Source organism: Silene latifolia, chromosome X, assembly GCF_048544455.1.
Source record: "Silene latifolia isolate original U9 population chromosome X, ASM4854445v1, whole genome shotgun sequence".
In the NCBI taxonomy this organism is placed as follows: Eukaryota; Viridiplantae; Streptophyta; class Magnoliopsida; order Caryophyllales; family Caryophyllaceae; genus Silene; species Silene latifolia.
Genome location: NC_133537.1, coordinates 297,400,943 through 297,422,444, shown reverse-complemented (window position 1 = coordinate 297,422,444; position 21,502 = coordinate 297,400,943). Strand labels below are relative to the sequence as shown.

At 38.0% G+C, this 21,502-nt stretch overlaps 2 long non-coding RNA genes and 1 other non-coding gene across 3 annotated transcripts; 2 read left to right on the top strand and 1 right to left on the bottom strand.

Moving 5' to 3' along the window:
- Positions 1-1,718: 1,718 nt before the first annotated feature.
- On the top strand, positions 1,719-1,825 carry LOC141625147 (small nucleolar RNA R71). The gene has a single exon (XR_012534942.1). It is a non-coding gene; the product is annotated as a small nucleolar RNA R71 (small nucleolar RNA).
- Positions 1,826-14,424: 12,599 nt separating this feature from the next.
- Positions 14,425-15,927, top strand: LOC141617089 (uncharacterized). Its single transcript, XR_012531082.1, has 3 exons — positions 14,425-14,653; positions 15,160-15,248; positions 15,532-15,927. It is a non-coding gene; the product is annotated as an uncharacterized LOC141617089 (long non-coding RNA).
- On the bottom strand, positions 15,156-15,636 carry LOC141617088 (uncharacterized). The gene is made up of 3 exons (XR_012531081.1): positions 15,501-15,636; positions 15,324-15,384; positions 15,156-15,223 (listed from the first exon to the last, which is right to left on the bottom strand). It is a non-coding gene; the product is annotated as an uncharacterized LOC141617088 (long non-coding RNA).
- Positions 15,928-21,502: the final 5,575 nt, after the last annotated feature.

The window sequence follows — 21,502 nt, the reverse complement described above, 5'->3', positions numbered from 1 at the left end:
CAAGCAAGTTAGGAGCTCTCATAATCTTCTCAAGATTAAAGGTGATTGTTTCATAACCAACTTCAAGTGTGAGCATCCCGTGCTTTACATAAATCACCGCTCCGACAGTGTGTAGGAATGGTCTTCCTAGAATGATTAGAATGTTGGAATCTTCCTCCATATCAACAATAACAAAGTCCACCGGTATGAAAAACTTTCTAATCCTCACGGGCACATCTTCCCATACCCCGAGTGGTTTCTTTGTTGTTCGGTCCGCCATTTTTAAGGTCATGTTAGTGCACTTGAGCTCTCCGACTCTTAGCCTTTCACATACCGAATGTGGCATGACACTCACACTTGCACCTATATCACATAGTGCCTTGTTGATTGTGGTGTCACCAATGGTACCTGGAATGGAGAAACTTCCCGGATCCTTGAGCTTAGGTGGGGAATTCCCTTGAAGAATTGCACTACTTATCTTTGTGAAGGCAATGGTTTCCAACTTCCTTATGGACTTCTTCTTGGTAAGGATATCTTTCATATATTTTGCATAGGCCAGAACATGGTTGATTAACTCCGTGAATGGTATAGAAACCTCTAGGTTCTTCACAATCTCCATGAACTTTCCAAGTTGCTCATCAAGCTTGGGCTTGGCTTGGCGACTTGGAAATGGAAGTCTAATCACAATAGGCTCTTTATAAACCATTTTGGCCTTCTCTTCATTTCTTTTCTTCAATGAGTAATTGGTAGTTAGCTCTACCACCTTAGGATTTCTCCTCAATGGTTCCATCACATCACTTTGCTTGACACTTTCCTTAATAACATCCTCTTCAATTGGCATCTTAGGTCCCACATATCTTGTACCACTCCTTAAGTGAATGGCATTGATGGTCTCATGTCTTGTAAGAGGATTACCTCGAGGAGGTAATTGTCCTTTTTGTCTTTGGGAACTTAAAGAGGCTAATTGGGACAATTGTGTTTCCAACATCTTGGTAAGAGCAAGGATATTGTTGATGGTAATGTCTTTGGCTTGGCTATATCTTTGCATTTGAACAAAGAAATCTCGTTGGCTCTTTTGCATTTGGAGGACCATTTTTTGAACATCAAAAGCTTGGTCATTGGATTGATTATAAGAGGGTTGGTTTTGGTTGAAGTATGGTCTTTGAGTAGGATTTCTCATTGGAGGTGGGGTGTATGTGGGTTGAGGATTTTGAACATTTTGGCTTTTGTATGAGAAGTTTGGGTGAAATTTGGTGTTTTCCTTGTAATAGTTGGAGTAAAGGGTGTCATTCTTGTATGCTTGGAAAGCATTCACTTGCTCACTTGTGCCCCTACGCTCTTGTTGATCATGTCCCAAAGTTCCACAATTCTCACACACTCAATTTGGAATAGTGGATGTTGCCACCATGGCATTGACATGTTGCTTGGATGATTGAGAAGCTTCATTCATCTTGGCTATGGCTTTCTCAAATTTCAAGTTCATTGTGTCAATATAGGAGCTTAGTTGGGCACCCAAATCGGCACTCAATTATGTGATGGAGTCAACTTCATGTCTCCCTCCCGTAGTAGCTTTTCTTGGCCTACTATATTGAGAGTTGAGAACCGCCATCTCCTCTATCTTTGCCCAAGTTTGGTTATCATCAACCTCGGTGAATCTTCCATTAGAACAAATGTTGAGCACATTCCTTGAATCTTCATACAACCCATTCCAAAATTGTTGAACAAGAAACCATTCGCTTAGTCCATGATGAGGACAAGAGTGACATGTATCTTTAAATCTCTCCCAAGCCTCATATAGAGACTCTTCATCTCTTTGCTTGAACCCGGTGATTTAGGCTCTTAACATGTTGGTATTCTCCGGAGGATAGAACTTCTTGTAAAAGGCAATTGCAAACTTATTCCATGAATCAATTCCAAGAGTGGCCTTGTCTAGGCTCTTTAACCATTGGTTTGCAGCTCCGATCAAGGAAAAAGGAAACAATACCCATCGTATTTGGTCTTGAGTTACTCCCGTTTGGGAAATTGCATCACAATAGTCACAAAAATTCTCCATGTGTAGATGAGGATCTTCAGTAGGCATCCCTCCAAATTGCCTTCTCTCAACTAATTGTATGAATGCGGATTTGCAATGAAATTACCGGTCAAGTGGGGTGGTGTTGGAGTACCATTTGGTAGGTTCTCCTCGGTTGGTACGGAATGAGATGAAAATTTAGGCATTGTAGGTTGATTTTGTTGTTGGTTTGGAATTGGGTTTTCCTCTCCTTGTCTTGTAAAAGGGTTGGTAAACTCAACACTATCCGATTAGACAATACCAATGTCCACAACTTCTCCAATACCCACAATTGTTAAAGTCCCTCTAACGGTTCTTCTAATATTGGTCAAGGTTCCTTCAATCTCGCGATCAATAGGCAAAAGACCGCCTTGTGATCTCCTAGACATGCAAAAATCAAATAACTAGAAAACAATTAAAACTATCTTGAGGAGTTTGACTTCCCCAAGGTTAAGAAAGACACAACTAAAAACAACAAATGATAACAATTCAATTGAACACCGTCCCCGGCAATGACGCCATTTTTGATTCGGTTAAAACTTTGTCGTCTAAGCTTACCAATCAAAACAATATTTATAATCTCAACTAACTACTCTTATTAGAGTGGCAAGTAAAGGTCGGATCCCAAGGGACGGGTATTGTTTTGATTTATCGGTTGTAGAAAGCTATGTCTTACGGTGTCACAATTTGGGTTGAGTTTGAGGTTTGCAATCTAAACTACTTAACAATAAAAAGTAACTAAACGAAAGTAAGGTAAAGCAAGTAAATAGGGATTGTAAACGGCACTAGGGTGTCATAGGTTCATAAGGGAATCATGGTGAGATCTCATAAACAAGTTTCATAGATACAAGCAAATTATTGTTGTAGTGGAATCGAGTTAGTTTATATCTTACAATTCCTAGGAAGGTTTGGGTCTCGGAGCCGAGTCGGTCAAGACTTTACAACACCTACAAGTCGACTTAATTTCTTCCTATTCAACTATATGCATGGTCTAACAAGCTTTCATCAAGCATAACATGTGCATAAGTTGAAACTACAACAAGCAAGCAATCATATGAACTTATTAAGTAAAGATCTACCCCATGATTAATTCCCTTAATCCCCCATTAACCCTAGCTAGGAGACTACTCACTCATGATCATGGAAAACATGCTAATAAGGGTGTCAATCATATTAACAAGGCTAAACATGGTAAATGAGTAAAGCAATAAACAATAATTAAGCAAAGGATAAAAGGGATTGTACCAACTTAGGATGATCCAAATAATAAGCAAAGAATAATGGAAGAAAACTTAATGAATGATGATGAGTTATCAATTCTCCAATAAACCTAAATAGTCTTCAAATTACCCAACTAAATCTAAGAACACTTGAATGATTAAGGAAAGATTAAGATTTGATTAAGATTGAATTGTGTAATTATAACTTGATTAATACTAATAAACTCTACTAAAACTTGATTAGGTATTGGTAAGAACTTGATTAATAACTTGATGATTAATCTCCTAATACAATGGAGTATTTGTACTAAGTACAAGTATTAGGGTAACTAAGGCCTTAAATGACGATTAAGTCCCTAAGAAGAAGATTAACGCCTTTCAAGTCCATAAGGAGCCGCTCGACCTAACCCCATTTGGACTCCCATACTGTAAGGAGATTCGCTCGTCCTGCTTGTGGGGCGCTCGGGCTATGTCTTTGGGACGCCCGTCTTGAGCATCAGGACGCTCGGGCTGAGCTAGGGATGCCCGTCTCACAGGTCAGTGTGACTTCTTCTTCAATTTGCTGCTTCAAGATCCATAGGGATCGTTGAGGAGCCTTGGGGGTCCTTCATCATTGCCCAAATACTTGTTCTATCTACTTAGGCATTTAGTATCGGTCTCCTCCTTGTTTCTTGGTCGTTAGATGCGATACATTTAGCTCCAAATTGCTCCATATATGCAAGGTTAGCATTGCTCTCCTACCAAGGACACAAAACCTCAAACAATATGCAAAGTAGGAAGCTAAAGATAACAAACGACCCTAATACTTGCAAGAAAGCATAGGAACGAGGCTAGTTCTGGGACTAAATTTGTGCAAATATGAGTCACATCATGCACCTAATGCCATTGATATAACCCTACTCTACGATCCTCCCAAACGTCAAGGTACAAGGTCCAGCCCCACGGTTCAAAACCCTAATCCCACAACAACTCGTAACTCAATTGGTTCTAAGTCTACGCATCGGTCTCGGGGTATAACTCGATCATTAATACACACACACACACACACACACACACACACACACACACACACACACACACACACACACATATATATATATAATCACGTTTAATCTCATACATGCAGATGCATGCAAATCAATCACGAACATGCGGACTCTATGAAACAACCAAATGATGCAATGTCACTCGTCATGTGACTCAACTATGCTCAACAATCATGGGTCTTTCCGGATATCAGGTCACGCATATACCACGTCAAATCTACCACATGATCACACATGTGTTTTCAACATCCATTCCTATTTATTACCAACGCTTCCGCTCATACGGAGGACCACAATCACAATCATGCAAATGATCACTATGCAACACATAATTTGTAACCACATCAATTAACATGCATCACACAAGATTATTATGTCATTTTGTCATCAATCCACTCATATCGCATTAACGACTTTCATCAAATCACCAGATTGCCACATAGCATGGTCAACGTAAGCAATTCACAAAATATCACCCATGTAAGGTCAACACGCTCATCTAGATATAAGTCAACCACTTGATACTCAGTCGAGTATAGACAAAACAGAGGTCAAGAAAAACCACTCTATCGAGTGAAATAGGCCACTCGGCCAAGTAGGTGGCACTTGGTCAAGTGTCACACAACAGAATTAGGGTTTGGTCCAAAATCTCTTCCAAGGTCACTTCTCTAACATACGAATTTGAATCAACTTCAAGGATGAATGTGTACCAACAGATGACCATATTCAAAACAAGTTCTTGGCCTTACAGCCATCATCACTATACCACTTAAGTAAAACATCCAGGACATACTACCAACACAAACATACTATTTCATCATCAACAGTTGCACCATAGTGTGACACTCTAGTCACATTGGCAAACACAACAAATTACATTATCTCATGGATACGGCCTACTAACTCATTACTCAAGGAATAATAAAATACCATCACTCACTCAAGCACCACAACGAAATCACGACATACACAGTGGGCGTTTCACAGTAACGCTTGGGAGGCAATTTTATAAACAAAATCTATACTACCACACTCAGGGTCGGAGTCCGACACAACCACTTTGACATCTCATGCCTATGTACTTAGGTTAACGGTTACATTACGCATTACACATGATCCAATACCTCAGTCATAAGATTGAATCCTCAAGCATCATATGCCACACTCTTACTCTCATGTCCACGAAACAAACTTGATAGTACTAAATCCACAATTGCATAGATCCAAATTACTAGAACTCAACTCGTCCATGATTATTCCTCCTCACACGGGTTCACTTGAAACTTACAACAAATTCCTCACTGAATGACGGGATACCACTTGCCAAAATCTCCAACTCAACTCTTGTTCTTGTACTCTCTATCTAGTATTCTAGATTCCAAAATTTTGTCAACATATATTCAACTCACACCATTACCTAAGCCAAATTTCACACCCTCCAACTACCTTTACCATCCATATCATCACTCCTCTTTTAACTCTCTAAGTACCTCAACCATTCCCCCATCATTCCACAAGTTCTAACTCGGCCATATGCTAACCAAAACATCTGAGTTTTGATCAAAAGGTCATCCTCACATGTTCTCAAATTGCGCTCACTATCTATGAGTCCACATAATCGCTAAGTATCCAACTTTTATTGCACTCCACTCATCATTTACAAGTTGTCTCTCATGATCAATTTACCATACTCAAAACATTACATGGGCCAACTACCCTCCTAGTGTTCCCAAATTACAAAACTTGATGATTATGTCCGATTCCACATATCTTGTCGGAGACATATGCCTAAGGGCTAGGGTGAGAAAACACTATTTTGGGCTCGCACGCAACTCTATGCCCGGATATCCTGGGTTAACTCGACGGATAAGGATGGCGGGAATTAAAACAAGCCATAACGGATATGGAAAGGATAGGGAATTAAATAACATGGAGGGGATAGGAAATCCATGACTGACACCTTAAAAAAATTGCTCTAATAACACACTTGAAATATGATAAACTTTAGAAAACGATGCAACTTCAAAACTCAACTCTAATGCAATTTTACTCAAACTTGACTAAAATGCGAAATGTTATATTAAAACTTTAGAATAAAGATCATTTATTTCAAATTTCTCGAAAATTTTAATATAGGGTAATCCGTTATAGGATGGTACATGTCACTATAGGTCAAGTTCAAAATATTACTATTCGATTGGTACAAAACATAACTTAGAGAAGTCAAAATCCGGGTAGGTATACTATTCTTTTTCGAAAATAAAACTTTAAGACGGAGAAACTTCTTATGCACGACTTCACAAAATGTCGTAATCGAAGATTAGAATAACAAGGAATAAATAAAGTACGTCAGGAGCGAAAAATCAAAGCTTATGTATACTTTTCACAATATTTTCGGGAAATTTGTCAGCTTTCAAGACGGGAAATTTTGATTCACGCCATTTTATAGCAAAATTCCAAAATAATATTATATTTTTACAATATTATTAAACCCGAATTTTTAGGCTAAAATTTGCAATGAAATATTCATTTCTAAGACAATGTACTGCACTACTAGGGATGATAGTAGTCTTTGTAAGATGATTAAAACAAGTTCCAACTATGAAAATCAAAGATTAAGGTAAACTTTTAAGATGGAATTTTCATATACAAGACAAAATCCGACATTAACACAAGTGTAAAGCCTTTCTTGTTCAACATGACCCAACAACAAACATGAAAATCCGGTTATCGACTCAAAAGCACAAGTTTCTAAGCTATCCATGGTGGGGGGAAAAATTATCGTAAAAATCTGAATTTTTTGACCACTTTCATGATATAGAAAATCAATCATTACTATGAAATTGAACAAGGTCATGCAATTATTTGATAAAACTTGAATATAAAACCATTTCAAATTGCAAAATGAAGAAGATGACTCAACTACATGGTCGAAATTCGAGAAGACGGATAAGAAAAAGTGGAGAAGCAAAGTGTAATTCAAACAACAAATCACATTATGAAAACTTTGAATTATTTTAAGATAAATCGATGCCGAAGTTACGAGATTCGAAAAAGAAATGAAAAGATAAGGTAGAAAAAGCAAATTTTACACGAATTTCTCAGCTAAACAGGCCCACTCGGCCGAGTACTTAGGGCACTCGATCGAGTGCAACTCCACTCGGTCTTGTGACAGGTTACTCGATCGAGTTGAAACCTTTCCAGAAGTTTTCCCGTTTCTTAATTTGCCCACTCGGTCGAGTGAACTATACACTCGGTCGAGTGACTGGTCAACACGCTCGAGTACTACTCTATTCGATTGGGTTTGGTCTCACACTCACTTTATTTGGCACATTACTCTCATAATCATATCTACTCTACCAACAATCATTACAATTCATCTTTTAACAACAACACTAGCAAGCTCAAACACGCATATGACATCTACATGCTAAGATTCCGGACTACCGTCTCACATATCAATACACAATAATCATATCTACAGCATATTCACGTTATTCCACTCATTCATCCATCACATGTTATCATATTCTCATGAACGATTCTATCATACTATAAACCTACTACAAGTCACAAAACACATGTATGCATACCACTTTCACTATTGATCATATTCCATGCCATATGCAAACACACATTAAAACCATAACACATATGCATGCATATCATGATTCACATAATGTTTCCCATACTCCTAGCCACCCACGTCGTGACCAACTAAGACGATAGGCACTAGCTTTGGCATGAGGGCGCCTACTCATCCAAAACCGATCTCCTATGGTACTCATGTCGGGTTTATTTTACTTAGACTCTCCTAGATTCATTTTTGGTTCATTGGTTTTAAGTTCCAAAATCGTCGTTCTGATACAACTTTGTAACACCCCAACTATCCGGCCAAGATAATTGGAGCGTTACCATCTCGGTTTCCCGAGGTACTGTTTCAAAACTTCAATCAAAGAACATTTTATTAATGTAATATTTAATGAACTACATAAACGTAAACAAATGAATAAAAGTACAACTCATGACATCTATACTCTTCAATTCAACTAGACGCGTCTCGTGACTCATCAAGCTCGTCCCGTCTCCCGCGTGCTAACCAAACAACTTGTACTTAACCTGCTCCCCATATGACTAAAGGATATAATATGGATCGACACAGGCCACCCCAAAAGAGATAGGTGACAATGACACGGACACACAAACGTCAATCTCATTACATAAATAAAGTGTGACACGACTCGAGTGTGTGAACATGCAACATGACTATAATATGAATGAACCACTATCAATCAACCTCCACCACGGTACCTGGACACGCCTAGACATACCAATAACCACACTGGTACCGGCACACGCCCAGACATACCGATAACCACAAAAAAATACCGGTACACGCCCAGACGTACCAGGTCCGGAAGCCAACCAGATCTCCTGCCAGACGTCGTGCCTGAACCACACGAGTCCCTCCGTAACTCAAACCATTAATTTTCACATCCCTCTTGGAGTGGGAAGCTCCAAGAGGCGACTTAAGCGCAAGACGGTCTCCCAACCGTCTTACGTCTCCATAACAACAACATGAATCCTCCAACATATACAATCACAACCGTCACAATATAAAATACATGACAGACCATATATACCATGAAATGCCAAACATGTCATGGAAACCATTTCCTCAAATCCCGACTCATCGAGTCGTCATGACCAACAACATGAAATACGACTCACTCAATGCAAATGAATGATAAAAGACTCATTTTATAAATAAATACAACAATGAAACTGAGTAGGATAAACCTACCTCACAACAAATCGGTATAAGCAATCCGTCACGCAAGCTGGGCCCGTCTCGTAAAACCGTCTCACAAAACCCATTTTCTAAAATACGATATTAATACAAATATGAATAAATATACCAAATTAATATGTATATAAATACGTATAAATATACTATTCTATTTATACAAATACGACTAAATAAACCCGTCTTATACACTACCCAAAACCCGACTCAAGCTCAACCACCACTACCACCCACTGCCGCCACCATGGCTACCACCACCAGCCATGGTGGACCACGGCCGGCAGCAGCCATGACCAACAACAATAAGAACAACAACCGACAACACCAACAACAACTCGACCCCAACATGCACAAACTGTCAACACTACTGGCCACGCCGGCCACTGTCGACCACGGTGGATCCACTGACCACCCACCATGATGAGGCAACCACCAGTGGCAACAACAAACATCACGGCAGCAGAAACAACAAACAACAACAACAACAACAACAACAACAACAAACTCGACATCCCTCTTTCCTTCCTCTGAAACCGCCACCTCCGGCCACCCTCATGACCACCCATAACCACCAATCTACTCCCCTCTCTTCCCTCAACCTAGATCTGCCCGGAACAAGTGTAATACCCATCCTTTTAGAGACCCATTGACCAACGTTTACTGACCCTAGACACCTATCTAGACCTTCGGAAACCTTACGAGCTAACCTTGTGACGTTATGACCCTTTGAAGTTTTGGTTACTCGATCTATCGGAGGATACTCGATCGAGTAGCTTAGTCACTCGATTGAGTAGAGGCCACTCGATTGAGTAAGTTGTTTACTTGATTGAGTAACGGGAGTTCAGCGGGGAGTTATAAATCGTGATATCGTGAAACCCAAATCATTTATGCACCTTCCTTCCTAAACTAGATGTCGCCTTATCACTTTTCCTTCACCATGGATCATCTCCTTGAAGCCTTTGAGAGTGGTTACAACAAGCAGCCACCATAAGCCTTCGGGTAGCGGTCTTGACGTCGGATGGCTTTATATAGGTATGTTGTCATCATCATCATTGTCTCCCTTGTTTTCAGTTATGGTAGTTGTAATAGGTGGTTATGTTGGTTGTTATAGGTGGTTATGGTGGTTGCTTGTTGTCTTATGGTCATGCAGGGAATCGCTGCGGTTTGCTAAAGGTAGGTTTTCCTACTCAATACTGTTGGTTGTCTAGTGTGTCGACTGTATTGTATAATTGGTTTTAGTATCATTGATGGTACGGTGGATTGGTTTTGATTGGTCATTGTGATTGTTTATCTGTGGTTCTCGAGGTGCATCCTCGGCTGAGTGGAGTCACTTGCGGGAGTAACTTCACGCCCTTGATTCGCCCTCTGTGGAACCCACCACAGAAGGGGATGTGCGCATTAAGGAACATAGGTTATCGCTCGGATGAGATGAGCGGGGCTTAGGTGGGAACGGCTGCGGTCCCCCATTGGCGGTGTGGATTACTGGTTGCGATTGCTAATCCGGCAGGACTGGACCTTCAGGCAGTCAGAGGTGTATGGGTGATTGGAGGTGGTGGTGTGTGTATTTTGTTATGTCTTGTTGTGCCTGTTCTTGTATGTTCCTTCAATTACTGACCTCGTGTGGTCTTGTTGTGTTGTCTTCTTGTGTTGTGTCTGACGTGATCCACTATGGTGAGCAGTCGATCTTAGCAGGTTGATGTCTGGATCTTAGCTGGGTGCTTGGAGGGACTAGTCTACCACGAGTCATGGCAGAGATAGATTCACATAGCTGACAGTAGTCATGAGTTGTAGCGTTTATATCGGTTGTTTGTTTGGATTAAATCACTTGTAATATTACATAATCGTTCTATTATTGACACTTGATTATTACTGACCTCGGGCAACCGAGATGGTAACGACTTTATCTACTAGGGAAGGTCTTGTTAAAGCTCCTTAGTAGATGGAGGTGTTACAACAAGGCCCAAACCGACCCGAAACCCTCTCAAAAACGCAGCCCTAACCCGCGACACAAAACCCCCCAAAACCCCCTTTTTATCTACTCGGTCAAACCTCATATGGGTGGTCAACGGCAGCCCCTATGGTGGTCAAAGGCGGGTCAGAGGTGGGTCAAGGTTAGGACGGGTCAACTGTATAAAAATAATAACACAAAGGCTAGTATAAGACGGTTTACCGTACGATCTCAAGGCGGAGGAACAAAAGCCGATCTTCCTTTTCTTCTCTTTTCTCTCTTGTTTCTCTCTAAGATTTCCCTCAATTTTGTGTGGTGGAAATGATGAATGAAATGGGATAAGGTAGTATGGGTGGATAAGGGGGGAGGGGGGGTAGTATATGTACATATAGCTTATTAATATTATAGTATTATATTATTATTATTCCATATCAAGCCCAACTCGCTAAATATAATAAAATATTATTATTATATAATTATTAAATACGGAGTATTACATCGGGTATTTGATTGTGATTCGGCGGGTGTAGAAGACGATGACAATATGGCGATCGAAGTGTAATATTTTTAAATAAATAATTGGCTATAATTAATTGAACTTTGAATTGGTAGATATGATTAATTGATCACATTATATGTGATATTTATAGGAAAATATGTATGCATGTGTGAATATAATAAAAGACGGATACTAATAATGGTCAAACAAAACAATGCATGTAACGGTTCATTATTTATCATACATGAATTGGTTGAATATTAAACATCGAAAACAAGTTTACAACGGTTATACTTAACCCGTAAATGATAAATAACAACTGGTACAGAGGAACCGTTCTTTCATAATAGAAACATAATAACGGTTACCAAAACCCGTTTCTATCATATAACGACGGGTATCAGAAACCGTTGCTAGTGTTTATTTAGTAACGGTTTTTAAAAAGTTGTGCTCTTATCTTAGTAACGGTTATTTAACAACCGTTGATAAGAGCGTTTGTATAACGGACTTTACGGAAACCGTTAAAGGTTTTTGATAACGGTCGTTGCATCACCGTTGTAAACACATAATTATAACGGTTTGGTACATAAACCGTGATTATTATTAGCGCGCTCTAGGTTTCCGCCAATATTTGGGCAACTGATACGTGTCGTTAAGCGTATACAAATTAATAATTTATAATCCTATCTTAACCTCAAAAATATAAGCATAGTAAAGGATAAGTAGGGTCGATCCCACGGAGAAATTGGAAAACTAATTAACTATGGAGTAATATTTACAAAATAACTTACATATTCACATGCTATTAATATATTTATGGAATTGGGGGGTTTTCAATTCGTGATTTTAAGCAACCTAACACTAACTAATTCTATTCTAGTAAGTGAAACAAGTAACTCAATTAAGCTCATAATATTCCAGTTACATGTCGATTCATCTAGCAAATATTCAGTTTAACATTAGGTTAACTGTAGAGAATTTAGCCGCTAAAAACTCCCTATCTTTCATTACTTTTAATCGGTAGCAAGCCGCTCGACTACCAATATTAACTAACCAATTACATGCAAGTTTCAAGGTTCCACAAATTGACTAGCCGCATTAAGAATTAGAAAGACCTCATTAACCGTAGTAATTACCTGAGTTTTGTTAATAATCAAGCGATTAACATATCTAATTATACTCCTAGTTAAGTCTAGTGACATCATTGATGTCCTGAAATAAACTAGTCGCTACTCGGTTAATTAATCTGACGCTGCGCCAAATTAATCAACTAGCAATCGGTTTTTACCATCCACGATTAAAAGGAGTATAATAAGAATACCATAAAAGGAATATAGCTTAAGACGAATTTAACGATTAATAACTGAAAAATTAGTTCAACAAGGTTCCAAAATTCACAATAATAAACTGAAATTAACTAGTAATTAAGAGGAGAACTAATAAATTGAGTACAGAAAACCGTCCCTTGTTTCGGTTGCAATGCCTCCGCAAGTCGGGCCTCCTATCTTCCTCCGGGTCGGAGCCGCTCCACCCATCGGACCGCTCCATCTTGAATTACATCATCGTCGATTCCCGTCGCCATATTTTGGGTTTAATATGTATATACTTGCTTGGTCCATTAGGGTTACGAAATCGGGTATTTACACTTGAGCCAGGTCGGCGTCAAGATCGAATTTGGCGAGATATAAGATAAATTTTGTTATTAAAATATGAGAAGAGATTAAGATTGTGAATCCGAGACGGGGTCGGATTTTCCATTGTTGTGCTTTTCGTGAATCCAGTAGCTTTCATTTGCTCCCTTCACAAGATTCCTCTTCTTTTATTTATCTTCTTGTTATTTAACTCCAAACCCACATGTCACTACTACAATTATAGGCTATAACAACGGACGATTAACAACGCAAATTAACGCGTAATCCAAAATGACGTTGTTAATTGGAGTTTTTAATTGGCGGGTTTTTTTTTTCGGGAAAAAATTTTGACAACGGTTATATCTTAAGAACCGTTGTCATAGGTTTTTACAACGGAAATAACCCGTTGTTAATAGTTTCAGTGAGAAAACTTAAACGACACCAAATAAACACCCATTATTGTATTTCCTTAGACTACTGCGCTGCTGCTCTCTCCCTCGTTTAATAATTCATCCAAAAAACACAAACCGTTTCACCGCCTCGCCGCCTTGCCGTCCACACTCTCCCTCGCCATCGACACTCTCCCTCCTTGCTGTCACTGTTGTCAACATCGTCGTTGATTGCATCCATTAACAGGTATATTAATATAACTATTATTGTTATTATTGTTCAATTTTCGTTTTGGTTTTGGTTATTTATTACCCAGTGCATATGCGGTTTTAGGATTTAAGATAAATTTCTCTTTATATGTTCTTCCTGATTAGGGTTTTAGGATTTAAGATGATTGCTCTGCTAATGAAACCCGATTGATTGTTGTTAATTGCTATGCTAATGTACACGATTGATTGTTGTTAATTGCTATTCTAATGTACAGGCTGTTGCTAATTTCATCTACTATATCAGTATAATATTTTCTCTGGACTTCAATAATATTTTCCGTTGCTAATTTTATAAGTATATCAGTATAACGATGTGTTTTGAATTTTCCCTCGCCCTCGGCCTGCAGTTGTAAACAGTAATTTTGATAGGAAATGAGTCAACGATAATTAGTAAAGGAAAATTAGTAAAAAAAGTCCCTATTTACCGCTACCATTCATTGTTTAAAAAAATTCTACCATTCATTGTTTCAAAAAATCCTTATTATCAGCTATACCATTCATTTTCTTAAAAACATTCCACCATTCATTGTTTTAGAAAATTCCTATGATCATATATAGAAGCGGGATCTCGTGAGTTTGGTTCTTACGGTGAGTTGTGAGTTTGGAAAATCTCAGCCATTGAATTAAAATAAATCAACGGATGAGATGAATCTCCCAATAAAATAAAAAGGCGATCTCTCAAAACACACGCGCGACACTTGCAATATAATCACGCTATTCAACTTTCTCTCTCCTGTATCACGGATTGGTGTCAATGGAGAGATAATTCAGTCTGCTTCTTCGCCGCCGGTCTTTTCTTCGCCATTTCCTTCTGGTATTTTCCGATTTACTTCATCACTTAATCGAACTAATTAATTTGAATGAATTGAATTGATCGAAGTCGAATTTTTTGCTGCAATTTTCCTCTTCGAATCAAAGGGTATGGATTCACCCAGGTTTGATAAGATGGTGTTACGTTGTATGCTTGATGGTGAGGTGGTGGTGTTTCCGATGAGAATGTATTATAGGGAGTTAGGATGAAAGTAAAGTAAGAAAATCATTGGGTGTTAGGATTCATGTGGATTCTGGTGAGAATTAATTAGTTTTTTTTTGGTCTAACTGCATACAGTGGTCTTAGAACTGCTACCATGTTTTTTCCAAAGTAGCAATAATGCAATACTATCAATCTCTGTATCTTTTGAGACGCGAAGGCAACTGTTGTCATTCACTGGGGTTTATTTAATAGTGATAATGTGAATTTAATGGTTTCATTTGTAGGTTGAACTTTTTAGAAAAGTGATTCATCGGTTGAATTTAATCTTTTTTTCATTCTTTTTACAGGAGGTGCATCAAGCGCCAACTGAAAGTCGAATCGTCGGACGAGCATAGCCAATGCTACCACGTTCTGCATATATTTGATTGGATTACAGGTAAAACTTGATCTTGCATAAACGAAAGACAGGCCAAGTATGGGACTTAAATATGGAAAGGGAATGTTATATTACCTCATAGGAAGCAAACATGTCTCCTATACATTTCCGAGGACCACCACCAAATGGCACATACCTATCACCGTGAATTGAAAAAGAAAACAAGTAGCACCAATTACTAAGATTATTACTTTTATTTATACTGCTTTTTGAAGATCATTAAAATCATTAAAGATAATAATAGAAACATACTTAAATTCTTGGTTGGTCTCGTTCGGTGAAGGCCCATCTAGTGGCCATCTTTCAGGATTGAATTTCTCGACATCCTCCCAGAGACTTGGACCGCGATGCAGGTTCCAGACTGATATGAAAATGTCTTCATTTCTGCAGCATGAAATTCCCTCGAGATTAGAGTACTTGTCCACCAAATGAGGAACAAATCAAAGAAATGTGATGTAGAAATGCAATATAAAGTACATGTACAAAGAAAAACAGCTTAATTAAGATGGGCACGTGCTGAGAAACTCAAACGTGGAAAAGCTGTTTTGAATTATGGATTGTAGGATTCACCCAGGTTTGATAAGATGGTGCTACCAAAGTGAATGCCTTTTCTTTTGGAATTCATGTCGTTTAGTCAAGCTGTAATTTTGACCGGTCAGCTATAAAGAGTGTTTCAAATCCTGTGTCTTCTCCTAACTTTGGTCTGGGTTAAGATAAGGTCAAAGTGAAAAAAAAAAAGAGAGAAAAGAAAGCGTATCAAATCCTGTATCACCAGAATAACACTACAATAACAGCACAATAACAGGGGAAAAAAAAGAGAAAAAAAAAATCAAAGTAGTAAAAAAAATCAAAGTGACACCGGAATAACTTCACAATAACACCAGAATAACAATATCACCAGAATAACAGCACAATAACACATGGTAAAAAAAGATTAAAAAAATCAAAGTAGTAAAAAAATCAAAGTGACACCGAAATAACATCACAATAACAACAGAATAACAGTAGAATAACAGCACAATAACACGTGGTAAAAAAAAGAAAAAAAATCAAAGTAGTAAAAAAATTAAAGTGACAACGGAATAACATCACAATAAGACCAGAATAACAGCACAATAACATGCGCTAAAAAAATCAAAGTAGTAAAAAAAATCAAAGTAGTAAAAAATAAAAGTGACACCGGAATAACATCACAATAACACCAGAATAACAACACAATAACATGTGGTAAAAAAATCAAAGTAGTAAAAAAAAATCAAAATAGTAAAAAATCAAAGTGATACCGAAATAACATCACAATAACAGCAGAATAACAGTAGCATAACAGCACAATAACACGTGGTAAAAAAAGAAAAAAAATCAAAGTCGTAAAAAAAATCAAAGTAACAGCAGAATAACATCGGAATAACAATAACAACACAATAACATGTGGTAAAAAAAAAAAAAAAAAAAAAAAAAAGAAAAAAAAGTCGTATAAAAAATCAAAGTAAAAAAAAGCACAATAACAGCATAATAACACGAGTTAAAAAAAATAAGAGTAAAAAAATTTCAAGTAAAAAAAAAATTGGTACAAAAAGAAAAAAGAAAAAAAGGTAACATAATGAGAAAATTAAAGAAAAATATAAGAGAAAAAAAAATCAAAATTGTAAAAAAAAGCATAATAACAAGAGGTAAAAAAAAAAAAGAGAAAAAAACATTAAAGTAAAAAAAAGTAACATTAGAAAAAAGAGAAAATAAGTAAATGATAGTGGTTTTATATGACATGTAAGATTAGATCTTGGCCATTCATCTCTAATATAATCTAGTGGTTGAGATTTCAAAGCTCAAAACTCACAACTCAACATAAGAAACCAAACTCACAAGATATTATCTCTCTCTCTCTCTCTCTCTCTCTCTCTCTCTCTCTCTCTCTCTCTCTCTCTCTCTCTCTCTCTCTCTATATATATATATATATATATATATATATATATATATATATATATATGGCCGGCCACCTATATATTCTACACCACAACCAATTCAAACAACTCTTTTTTTAATATATGTAATATATTAGCTATATCTTAGCCATTATTCCATAAATGAAATTTATTCTGACTTAATTATTAATAATATATAATATCTAACACAAGTAGTTAATAAATTGGAGTTTATTTATTTATTGTAGATATATGGCTCGAACTTGGATGGTTGATGGAAATAAGGGTGAGGCCAATTATGAGGCTGGTTTGGTTGAATTTTATGAATTTGTCGCGAAAAAATTTAAAGGTTCTTCTAGTATTTTGTGCCCATGTGAAAGATGTGGTAATGTTAGTTATATGGCTTTTCCTGACTTCAAAATTCACTTAGAGAAGTATAGTTTTAGTCGATCCTATAATCGTTGGATTTTTCATGGGGAATCATTAGAGGAAGAGGATAGTTTTGAAGAAGATGGTGATGACGGGATAGGTGCGGAATATGGAAGGCTAAGTGATGTGGAGTTTGGTGAGTTGGAAGGAGACATTGGCAATACATCTGAGGGTGGTTATGATACGGGTGACAAGTTGAATGTTGGGTATAGAGATAATGAAGAACAAGATGATGAGTCGAATGCTTTTGAAGATGTAGGTGATGAGACTAATTTGGAGGACGTAAACCACCTATATGAGAAGTTGTGTGAGTCTGAAGCTCCTCTATACCCCGGTTGTAAGTACACAAAAATGTCGGCTGTGGTGAAGTTGTATAATATCAAGGGGGCAAATGGGGTTAGCGACACGTGTTTTAGTAGTTTATTAGCTTTGATAGGCAACTTGCTTCCGGCTGGTAATGTTCTTCCTGATAGGACATATGAGGCGAAGAAACTGATTAGAGGAGTGGGTATGAAATATGAGAAAATTCATGCGTGTCCAAATGACTGCGTATTGTACCGAAAAGTATATCAAAACTTAACTAACTGTCCGGTTTGTCTTGAGTGGCGCTATAAGGATAAGGAAGGGATCCCGGCTAAGGTGTTGTGGTATTTTCCAGTGATACCAAGATTCATAAGGATGTATGCGAATAGCGATGATTGAAAAATGTTAACTTTGCATAAAACTGGAAGAATAAATGATGGAAAGCTAAGACACCCGGCAGATGGTATACAATGGAAATCAAATGACGATAAGTATCCCGTGTTTGGCAATGAACCTAGAAACTTACGTCTAGCGTTGTCCACTGATGGAATGAATCCTCACGGAAACATGAGTATTCAACATAGTACTTGGCCAGTTATGTTGGTTATTTATAACTTACCTCCATATGTGTGCATGAAAAGAAAGTATTTGATGTTGTCGTTGTTAATTTCTGGCCCTAAACAACCCGAAAACGATATAGATGTCTATTTGGGACCTCTTCTAGATGATTTGCGATTACTGTGGGATATCAGGATAGAAGTCTTTGATGGATATAGGAATGAACTTTCAATTTGAGAGCAATGTTGTTGTGTACAATAATCGATTATCTGGCTTATGGTGACCTTTCTGGACATACTGTGCACGGGAAAGAAGATTGTTCGTTGTGTGGGGAGGATATTGTATCAGAATATTTGAAGTTTTCTCATAAGTATGTTTATCAGGGAAGTCGGAGGTTCCTGGAACTTGATCATTGTTATCGTTAGAAACAGAAAGCATTTAATGGGAGTCAAGAACTTCGTGAACCTCCTAGAATTTTGAGTGGGCATGAAGTTTATCAGAAAGTTCAGGATATTGAGATAAAATATGGGAAGAAGGGAGGTTCTAAATTGGCTACTCGTGGGAATAAGAAAAGATCCATTTTCTTTGATAAACTTCCATATTGGGCTGACCTAGAGGTGAGACATTGCCTCAATTTCATGCACATTGAGAAGAATGTCTGTGATAATATCACCAATACCCTCCTAAATATTCCCAGTAGAACAAAAGATAACAAATCAGCTAGGGAAGATATGAAATCGATGGGTATTAGGCCGGAGTTGGCACCACAGAAGAAAGGTAATGGTACATTTTTACTGCCAGCAGCTTATACCCTTTCACGGAATGAGAAAAAAGAGTTTTGTGCATGCTTGAAAGGAAATAAGGTGCCACAGGGTTATTCGTCGAACATCAAAAGCCTTGTGTCAATGCAAGATCTAAACTCACCGGGTTAAAGTCCCATGATTGTCACACTTTGATGCAACAATTACTACCTGTGGCTATTCGTTCCATTTTACCTGACAAGGTACGATATGCTTTAACTAGATTATGTGTCTTCTTCTAGTCCATATGCGAGAAAGTCATTGATCTCGATGACGCGGAGTCTTTGCAGAACCTCATTGTCACGTCTCTATGTCAGCTAGAAATGTATTTTCCATCCTAATTTTTCACTGTCATGGTTCACCTAACTGTTCACCTAGTTGGGAGATTTTATACCTTGGGCCTGTGTACTTGAGATACCAGTATCCTTTTGAAAGATTGATGAAAGTGTACAAGGACTACACATCTAATCGGTATCGCCCAGAAGGTTGTATTGTTGAGCGCGCTATTATCGATGAAGCTCTTGCATATTGTTACGCACACCTCTCCGAGGATGAATTAATTGGCGTTCCTAAGAATCGTCAAAGTGACTGGACGATGACTGGAAAAGGCATTACGGGTCGGGTTGAAAAAATTGTGACACGTGACATGATGCATTTAGCACATACGTACGTGCTTCACAACGATGATGAGGTGCAACCTTATATTCAGCAGCACCAAGATGAGCTGAAAGACGCTTACCCAAACAAGAGCGAGATGTGGCTTGCAAACGAGCATAACAAGATTTTTGGAGACTGGTTTAGGAATGTTGTCTTAGATTATAAGAATCAGTATGGTGATGACATATCTCCTAGGTGACTACGTCTTGGTTTAGGTCCAAATGCCAGAGCCACTTTTTACAGCAGTTTTGCCATCATTGGATATACTTTTTACACCTACGAGCAAGATGAGTTGAGCAATAGCGGTGTTTGTTCTGAATTTGAGGCGATGCACTTTGCTAGTTCAAAAGATAAAAATCCTATTTGGGAAAAAATGCATTATTATGGGGTAATTCAAGAAATTTTGGTATTAGATTACATTGATTTCAAAATACCTCTATTCCGACGTAAGTGGGTAGATAACAACAATGGTGTTCGAAAGGATAATATGGGATTTACGTTGGTGAATTTTAATAAGGTTGTCAATAAGGATGATCCGTTCATAATGGCATCACAAGCTAAACAAGTGTTTTACGTCACTGATCCTATTGATAAGAAGTGGTCTGTTGTATTATCTATAAGGAGTAGACGGTGTGCACCGATAGTGATGATGATGATGAGGATGCCGTATTTGAGGGACTGGATCTCCATATTCTATCAAATTTTGATGATGTTGACAATGATGACAGTACAAGCATCTATATGCGTGATGACCACGATAAGGTATTTGGCTCGTCCTCTTCCGTATTGTAATCTACTATACCAAAATACACTATATGAGCCCATTTACATTTAGAGTAATAATATCAGTAATTAAATCCCGAAACTAACGAATATATAATAATATAGCTCAAATAATGCGAAAGACGACATTAACAATATACGAATACGTGGTAAAAACATATTGTAACACCCCCATACATCAAGTGCCTTACCAGGACCTCCTAAAGCACGGGAATGCTACCATTTCGGTTACCCGAAGCAATGTATATCAAATAGACAATAAAGAAACATACTTAATTAAGTAAATGAGTTAAACTGATTACTATATCAAAACCAAAACTGTAAAACCAATACAAATGTTCCAAACACCAATCAACTGAAAGTAAACTAAGTTCATGACACAGTGGAAGACTCTAAGACATGTGATAACTCCATCCTAGCTATCCCTTGCGCAAGCCATCTCATACCTGCTCAATAACTGCTCACCATCCCCGAATGGATCACCATAGTTGTCAAAACATTTAAACGGGGTCAGTTACTGATTACACAAAACACAATATATAAGATATAACACACACATTACCCAAACTCCGTCACAACTCCACACACCTGACTACACACTAAAGTGTGTAGTCCTGCTAGAATACCCATCGCAACAGATATTCCTCGCCACCAGTGGGGGACCACAGCCATACCCACCTAATCCCCGCTCATCTCATCCGAGCGATAACCCATTTTCATTAATGTGCACATCCCCTTCTGTGGCGGGTTCCACAAAGGGCGAATCAAGGGCGTGAAGCCACTCCCGCAAGTGACTCCACTCATC